Source organism: Solanum stenotomum, chromosome 8, assembly GCF_019186545.1.
Source record: "Solanum stenotomum isolate F172 chromosome 8, ASM1918654v1, whole genome shotgun sequence".
Classification (NCBI taxonomy): domain Eukaryota; kingdom Viridiplantae; phylum Streptophyta; class Magnoliopsida; order Solanales; family Solanaceae; genus Solanum; species Solanum stenotomum.
The window spans coordinates 20057790-20068159 of NC_064289.1; positions in this window are offsets into that span (position 1 = coordinate 20057790).

Sequence of the window (10370 nt, forward strand, 5' to 3'; positions counted from 1 at the left end):
TATTGAAATAAAAGAAGAAAATGAGAGGAAGAAGCAGTAGCCGTAGAAAGAAGCCAAGGAGTAATTTCCCACTTTCTATATATGTATTGTTGCTGGGTAACTACCCTTTTATAGGGAAAGAATTACTTGGAGGAGTTAGCCTCCAACAGTAAAGTGGGCCCTTAACTTATATAATTTATAGTATGATCCATAAATATACATTATTTACAACACTCCCCCTTGGATGTTTATGTACAAAAATGTCCATAGTTATTTGTAATACGTATTATTTGTTGCCTCATTAAAAACCTTACCAGGAAAACCCAGTGGGATAAAACCTTGGTTAAGGGAAAAAGAGTGCAACACGTATTTACTCCCCCTGATGAACACATTATTTAATAGCTCGAAGATGACGCATTCCAATTTTGTATCTCAGCTTCACAAAGATTGAAGTAGGTAATGCCTTGGTGAACATATCTGCTAAGTTATCATTGGAACGAACTTGTTGAACATCTATTTCTCCCTTCTTTTGAAGATCATGAGTAAAAAAAAAAAATTAGTGAAACATGTTTTGTATAATATCCTTTGATGTATCCTTCTCTTAGTTGAGCTATACATGCATCATTGTCTTTATATAATGTTGTTGGGGCATCTCGTTCTAAAGAAAGACCACATGTTTTCTGGATGTGTTGGGTTATTGATCTTAACCACACACATTCTCGACTTGCTTCATGGATGGCTATTATCTATGCATGATTTGAAAAAGTAGCAACTATAGTTTGTTTTGTTGAACGCCATGATATGTACCTCCACATGTAAATAAATAACCTGTTTAAAATCGACCTTTATGTGGGTCAGACAAATAACCTGCATCTGCATAGCCAATTAATTGTGAGTTGGATTCGATGTAAAATAGTCCTATATTAATGGTCCCATGAAGGTACCTAAATATATGCTTAATACCATTCCAGTGTCTTCGTGTTGGGGAAGAACTAAATTTAGCTAATAAATTTATAGAAAAAGATATATCTGGTCGAGAATTACTAGCAAGATACATCAATGAGCCAATTGCACTAAGATATGGTATTTCAGAACCAACAAGTTCTTCGTCATTTTCATGAGGTCGAAATGGATCTTTATTAATATCAAGTGATCTCACAATCATTGGGGTACTTAATGGATGTGCTTTATCCATGTAAAATCTCTTTAAAATATTCTTAGTATGTGTTGATTGATGAATAAATACTCCATTTGTAAAATGTTCAATTTGTAGACCAAGACAAAATTTTGTCTTTCCAAGGTCTTTCATTTTGAATTCCCTTTCCAAACATTTTACTACCTTTGGAAGCTCTTCGCGAGTTCCAATGATATTCAAGTCATCAACATATACAGCTATAAGGACAAATTCATATCCAAACCTTTTAATAAATACAAAAGGACAAATAGGGTCATTCTTATACCCATCCTTTAATAGATATTCGCTAAGGCGATTATACCACATGTGTCCCGATTGTTTTAATCCGTATAAAGATTTTTGAAGTTTTATTGAACAACTTTCCTGTGAATCTTCATATACTTCAGGCATTTTTAATCCTTCAGGAATCATCATAAAAATTCGTTGTCTAGTGAGCCATATAAATAGGCTGTAATGACATCCATCATATCCATGCCAAGTTTTTCATGAACTGCCAAATTTATAAGATACCTGAACGTGATTGCGTCCACCACAGGAGAATATGTCTCTATATAATCAATACCAAGTCTTTACGAAAATCCTTGTGCCACAAGTCGTGCTTTATATCTTACGACTTCATTTTTCTCATTTCATTTTCGCACAAAGACCCATTTGTACCCCACTGGATTTATACCTTCAGGTGTTCAGATTATCGATCCAAAAACTTCACGTTTTTCAAGCAAAGCTAATTCAACTTGAATTGCATCTTTCCATTTTGGCCAATCATTTCTCTGTCTACATTCCTCGACAAATTTTGGTTCAAGATCCTCATTTTGTTGCATTATTTCTATAGCAACAGTATAAGTAAAAATATTGTCGACAATTATATCATTTTGATTCCATATTTTTCTTGATGAGACAGTTTATTGAGATTTCTTCATTATTTTCAGGCGCCTGAACCTCTCCCAAGGTTTCATCAATTATTATGTCTCCTTGCTTCTCTTGAGCAGGTTCTTTCATATTATGACCATCTTGATCGTTAGCTCCTTTCCTTTTCTGAGGATTTTTATCTTTGGAACCGATTGGTCTACCACGTTTTAAGTGTGGTTTAGACTCATTTGTATTAATTAATTATCTTATCGGGACGTCAACTCGAATTGGAGCATTAGCAGCTGGAATATGAGATTTAGTAACTCTTTATTGGTCAGTAAATGCATCTGGCAGTTGATTTGCAATATTTTGCAAATAGATTGTCTTTTGAACCTCATGTTCACATTTATTTGTACGAGGATCTAAATAAGATAGTGATAATGCATTTCAATCTATTTCTTTTTTCAGCTGCTTCTTTTCTCTCCCTAATGCTGGGTATACTGATTCATCAAAATGACAATCAGCAAATTTTGCCGTAAATAAATCTCCAGTCATAGGTTCCAAATATTTTATAATAGAAAAAGATTCATACCCAACATATATCCCCAACCTTCTTTGGGGACCCATCTTTGTACGTTGTGGTGGAGCAATTGGAACATATACCGCACATCCAAATATTCTTAGATGAGAAATGTTCGGCTCCTGACCAAAAGCCAATTGTAATAAGGAGACTTTATGATAGCTTATCGGTCTGATCCGCACAAGACTTGCTGCATGTAAAATAGCATGACCCCATAATGAAATGGGAAGCTTTGTTCTCATAAGCATTGGTCTAACAATTAATTGAAGATGTTTAATCAATGATTCTGCTAGACCATTTTGAGTATGAACATGAGCAACCGGATGCTCAACTGTTATCCCAGTTGATATGCAATAATCATTAAAAGCTTGGGATGTAAATTCACCAGCATTATCAAGAAGAATTTTCTTAATTGTATAATCTGGAAATTGTGCTCTTAACTTTATTATCTGAGCGAGTAATCTTGCAAACGCCACATTGCGCGTTGATAATAAGCACACACGTGACCATCTTGTAGATGGATCTATTAAAACCATAAAATATTTAAATGGTCCACATGATGGGTGAATGGGTCCACATATATCATCTTACATACGTTCCAGAAATGCTGGAGATTCAACTCCCACTTTGATTACTAATGGTCTAGTAATCAATTTGTCTTGAGAACATGCAGCACAAGAGAATTCCTTAAATTGAAGAATTTTATGGTTCTTCAAAAAGTGTCCATGTGAACTCTCAATTATTTTGCGCATCATATTAGAACTAGGATGGCCCAACCGGTGATGCCAAATAATAAAATCATTTGATTAAGTAAACATTTTGTTTACTATGGCATGTGTTTCAACCATATTAATACTTGTGTAGTATAAGCCGGATGAAAGAGCAAGTAACTTTTCAAGTATAAACTTCTTACCTGACATCATTGTAGTAATATAAAGATATTCATTATTTCCATCAGTTATAGTCTCAATGTGATAGTTATTTTGATGAATGTCTTTGAAACTTAATAAGTTTCTTTGAGACTTACTACAATATAATGCTTCATTGATTGTCAAATTCGTTCCTCCGATAAGTACTAAATTAGCTTTTCCGGAGCCTTCAATTAATTTTGTACTACCAGATATTATATTAACATTAGCTTCTTTTATAATCAAGTAAGAGAAATATTTCTTATCTCTTAAAATTGTATGTGTTGTGGCACTATCTATAAGACATATATTATCATGATTGATTTTGGATCCAGCTGAAGATTGAGAAATTTCCATATTCTTCATAAAAATAAAAGATATTATAAGAACGTGAAAAACTAACAACATAAGAAACTCTAAGAAATTATACTAAAAGTATAGAAATTAGCAAGACTTAATGCCTTAAGAAAAAACATTTCAGAAGAACAACTTAGTAGTAAACATAATAGAAAATAACAATTTATCTTTTTCATAATTTTATCCCCCAGTTAGATGATCAGTTCTTCAATCAATATTCTCATAAAGGTCTTCAGCTTCCAAATGAGTAATATTTGGGAGGCCTTCAAAATCATCATCTTTATAAGCAAGATTTGTCTTAATATCATCATATTTATTTGAGGGGGTTGCTTCATTATCATCATTCTGAAAAGTCAAGTGTACCTCCACATTATTATCTTTTCTTTTGAGAGAGGCTTGATAAAGTTTTACAAAATGATCAGGCGTACGATATTCACAAGCCCAATGACCTTTCATACCAGATCGGTGACAAATATTGATTCTACCTCGAAAAGGATTATTTTAAGAATTTTTGTAACTCTCATGTTTATTTCCACCATAATGACGATAATTATTTCGTCCCCTACCACGTTCACGTCCTCGTCCACAGCCACGTCCACAAGAATTATTTTCTCTTGATTCAGACTGATTATGTGTTGCTACAACATTCGCTTCAGGGAATGAAGCAGACCCAGTGGGATGGGCTTCATGATTTTTCATCAACAAAGTATTATTCTTCTTAGCCACAAGTAGGCATGTAACTAATTTAGAATATTTCTTAAACCTTTTTTCACGGTATTGTTGTTGTAACAGCATATTTGAAGCGTGAAAAGTGGAAAAAGTTTTTTCAAGTCATCATTAGTGATAGTATCTACACATAATTTTAATATGGAACTTACTTTATGAATAGCAGAATTATACTTAGTTACAATTTTAAAATCTTGAAATCGAAGGTGTATCCACTCATATCGAGCTTTTTGTAACACTGTAAGTTTTAGGTGGTGATACCTGTCACAACCCGAGTCTACACCCTGGCTGGCACTCAAGAACCATAGTTGGTCCCCAAAAGAACCCTCATCCTAGCTGACTACAAGTGGAAGACTAACTTAAGCATGCAAAAGCTTAAAACTGAAATAAAATTCAATAAACTCAACTTTGTAAAACATTAACTCAAATGAACAACTTAGAATAAAAATAATATATTCAACTCGCCATAAAATAGGCAACTTAAGTCTTTAAAACAATTAATAAAATAAATGATACAAACTTCTCAACTATACTGACTATCTATGAAGCATCTAACTGTTAAATATGGAAGTCGGGACAAGACCCACGACATCCTAACTAAACTAAAAAGTAAATGAAATCCTCCGGAATCAAGAAGGCTCACCATAGCTAACTCGAACTCTTTGATGTATCAATGAAGCTCATGTTGATGATCCTGAATACCTGTGTTTGCATCATGAAAAGATGCAAGCCAAATGGCTCAGTACGTGGAATGTACGAGCATGTAAAGGGAATTCTAAAACATAAACATAAGCTTGAAACTTGATAAAAAGGAAACATACTTACCTCTTCTCAAACTTACTCAACTCAAGGAATACACAAGGATACTCAAAACTACTCAAACTTACTCAACTCAGAAGTACTCAACGATAAGATAATCAACTCAGAGATAAGATACTCAACTCAAAGATATGATATTCGACTCTGGGTACTCAGCTCTGGATACTCAACTCAATATAAAGCAATAATACACATGCAATATATGGAAAGCTTTATAAAACAGTAAAAACAACTTAGTTCGTTAAAGAAAATTCAATAACAACCTCAACTTTACTTATATAATAAAGTAATATAGTTTATGTGGGAATTCTTTAACCGACAACAACCACTATGAGCCTAAGTGGTGATACAGCGTCTTGCCCGCGCTGCCAGAGCTGTCCTATACTTTGTCGTCATATAGAACGCTTAACTTAGTGGATCCACTAGCTTAACTTATGTTATCATCTAAAAAGTATGACCCATTAATACCCATGATGGCTACATGGTTTATGGAAACTTGAGTTAATATGAACTCGCATCCCCATATCGGTGCTCAATACTACTCCCAAAAATATACTTAGCTCATATGTTTTTAAAACAACTTCTTTCTTTGGTTTGAGATAATTACTCAAAACTTAGCTTAAAAGTTTTCTTGGAATCGATGTTCCCTTTCTTGTTCAAAACTCTTTCGAAAATCTCAGTTTTCTCTCATCTTAAATGTGAAAACATTTACTATTGGGATTACTTAGTTCCCATATATCATTTTAAAGAAAATGAACTTTACTCTTACTTTTTACTCAACTTCAAACTTAAGTCTTAAAACAAATTTTAAACATTTGTAAAAGACTTCTTAAAATATGGTTCATGCCGAATTATAGACATGAACGACTCAATGCAAGGTTTTCAATAACCATAGATAGAACTCAATACTTGGAACTCAAGAACTTCAATGATACTACTAATTTCAAGAATGCTCAACTCAGAGAGTTCATATGGAATTATGAGCATGAACTACTCAACTCAAGGACTCAAAGATACTTCTCATCTCAAGATTGTTCAACTTATAATGTTCATGCGAAATTATAGGCATGAACAACTCAACTCATAGACTTCATGGGTAATAGGTAGTAGTCCCATGATTAGGATTATAATCTTAAAGGGATTTGAAACTCAATACTCAAGACTTAGAACTGGAAGATACTACTTCTCTCAAAGATACCCAACTCATAGAGTTCATGCGGAATTTATAGGCATCAACGACTTGACTCGTAGGTCTACGTAACATTATGGAACTCATGATACAAATCTTCTCATTCTCATACTTACTTACTCAAAACTTAACTCAAATTGATGATGGATCTCAAAGGATTCACAATTGAACTCAAAGACTTCTTTGAACTCTACTCTTAACTCTCTCTTGAATGTGAATTATGAATTCAAGAGTTATGGTTCATGATATGAAAGATCTCATGATGAAAAATTAGACTCATGAATACATTCTCCTCACTCTCATGCTCACTTACCTGACTCTTGAAACAAGTTACTAGAAGTTGTAGAAGACTCCACAAAAGGACTCAAAGGGACTCTCTCAAAATGATCGGAGGAACTCTCAAGACCTAACTCCTAACTTTACCTTGAATTTGAATTATGAATTCAAGGTTACGATCATGTTATGAATGTTTTCTAGGCGTTTAGAAGTAGCTTAGAGCAGTTAGAATCAAAAAAGAGTGAAGGTGTACTTTAAACGAACTCAAACGGAGCAACCGACGACAAATTGGATAGGGCAGGCGACCCTAGCGCTATGGGTGGCGCGGGGTGCCAGCCCCTAAACTTCAGAGGAGGGTTTGGGGCGCTCTGGCTGGCGCATCGCGCCCTGCCTAAACCTAGAAAATCCGACGAATTTTCTTTGCTCGTTTTCTCACCCTAACTCGCCTAGAATCGAACGATTTCTTCCCCAATCACTTGGATTCGATTACTTAACATAAGTACACTCTAATATACTGAAAACAACACTCAAATTACTAAATTTCATCTCAAGAAATCATCAAAACCCCAACACAATAAGATTTAGAATGAACTTCAAGAACACCTATCAAGAACTTTAATCTTTCAACTTCAAGAATGAAATTTCGCTGAAAATAACATGATTGGAGTGTGGGTGAACTAACCCAACACTATGGAAGCTTACATACCTCTTAAGGATTAAACCCATGGCAAAAATTCGTAACAAAACGCAAGACTCTCGACGAACGCTTTGATCATCTCCTTTTTTCTCCTTATTTTCTCTTATTTTCTCTTCTTGAACTCTCAACTGAAACCCTAGGCTAATTTTAGGATTATAAAACTAAACCTAATCAGATTAAACCCCTAAAATATTACTAAAAATGAATTAACTCTGATTGGGTAAGGTTTTACCAAGATACCCCTCTAAAATTCAGTTTTGACTTTTCTTATCTAGACAACCCAACTTCGAATGGACATATCTCCCTCATACGAGCTCAAAACTGAGAAAACTCGGTGGCGTTGGAAAGATAATTCAAAGGTATTTCCTACGGTATCTGGTAGCACACCTAAATCATCCTAAGCTAGGAGTTAGGGTCATTTGAAATCAACCCAAAACTCATACTTAGTTTAACTTGCAAAATTTGAGATTTTGCTATTTCCAATTTAATTCTCTTTGGAAATCAAGTTGATACATCTAGTGACCTTAACACTTAAGAAATTTTTAATTCCTTGGTAAATTTTCACTCACTACGAAGAACGGTTCGAGTCTTAGCTCAAAAAAATTTCAGGGTTTTACAATACCGATCCTTCAAATTAATCCATAATTCAAGAGGGTCTTTCACAGTTAAATATTCAATTTTTAATCCCTCATGAAGATGATGTCGGAGAAAAATCATGGCATTCGCTTTATCCTGACTTGATGCTTTATTTTCTTGTTTAATAGTATCACCAAGACCTTTAGGTCAAGGTGAATTTCAGCATCAAGGACCCATGACAAATATTTTTTTCCAGTAATGTCAAGTGCCACAAACTCAAGCTTTGATAGATTTGATATGAACAAAACTAAAAAGAAAGATGAGTTAGAAATAATAAATTCTATTAAGACCAAATTTCTGAAGCAAATACATATGAATAAATTCTTAAGGTATGCTCATATAAAAATAAGTTGGTCACAATTATTTTCAGCATATAAATGTGTGTAGAAATATCATTAAAAGATCTCTTTGAAAGTGGCGTAAAATATTGTTAATCAATTACTAGTTCATACTTATGAAACAAAATTTGTAAACACTAATAATTTTAGTAATTCGTTGGTGTCACTGTGTAATTAATTTTACATATACTATTTAACATAAATTCTTGAATATTTCCATGTAAAACTAAAAGGGATTGTTGATAAAAAAAAAAAATTACGGAAAGAAGCATATGAATTTAAGGTACATTGTCAGCAATATAGAAACGCATAAATAAAATCAGCAATATAAAAATACATAAATAATATTTTTATTGCTAGGTACATAAAAAAAAATTAGCTATAATAATAACATGCATAAATAAAACTTTATGTAGTATCTTAGGACGTTCAAGAAATAAATTATGGTGGCAGTATTATTTTATAAGAGTAGTTGAGAGAATATTATATACTTACTAAAACTAATATAACTCACTAAATAATAATAGAGTTAGATATACCAAATAAAGATCATCAAGTTAATTTAACTAAAATAAATAAATAAATAAATAAATAAGAAAGAACTAGCATGTAAATAAAAATATATAAGAGATGTGTTTATTATATCTGAAATATTTGAAGAAAATTAGAGTTTCGTGCTGATAACGTGTTATAAAATAAAATATTGAAATAAAAGAAGAAAAGGAGAGGAAGAAGCAGTAGCTGTAGAAAGAAGCCAAGGATTAATTTCCCACTTTCTATATATGTATTGTTGCTGGGTAACTACCCTTTTATAGGGAAAGAATTACTTAGAGGAGTTAGCCTCCAACAGTAAAGTGGGCCCTTAACTTATATAATTTATAATATGATCCATAAACATACATTATTTACAACAACATTGTATTTATCAATGAATTAATTGTTTGTATATTACTATTGAGAAAAGAAGAGCAAAAAGTTTCAAAAAGAGTTCAATTTACATTTTAATAAATAAATTAAAAAGAGTGTTGAGAAAAGAAGATTGGATATTAGTTAATTTCTTCATCACAAAGAAATCCCTGATCAATTACATAATTTTCTATTCACAAATCCAACTAATTTTGCCAACTTTTATTTGTAGAGGCATTCAATGATAACGTGCCTCACATGAACATGTCACGTCCTTTTTTTTTGTCTTTATATATTCTAAAATAATAAAACTTAGCATGTGACATGAGTTTGATCAATTTCTATTACTATGTGTTTCTTGATTCATTTATTTTATTATTTAATTAGAAGAGAGATTTAAAAATATCAATATTTACGTTGGCCCTTAGTTATTAGCAATAAGGTTTTGTTAGCAAGTAGGGAATAGAGCTTATTGTAGCTTTATTTAGGTCGGATTCTAATAATGAATTGAATTAGAATTCAATAATAAAGTCAAATGAATTATGAAAGAATTTCAAACTCAAATGCATAAGGTTTGAATTCAATAATGAAGTCAAATGAATTATGAAAGAATTTTAAACTCAAATACAATAAGGTTTAAATATTGAATCTGCATCTTATAAATAAATAAGCCCTTCAAGGTAACATGTGGCTCAATTACTTTAGTATTCTAAAGCCAAAAATGAACAAGAGGTCTTTAATTTCTGAATAATAATAATACTTTTTAATTTAAAGTCTATTATATTTTCTTAAAGCAAAAAAATTAAGATGCAAAAGTAGTTAATATATTTTTTAAAATTATTTTTTGAGATGTAAAATTGTTTCTTTCTTTTAGATGAAAAAATTAAATTACTTTTTCTATAAATAATACTCCCC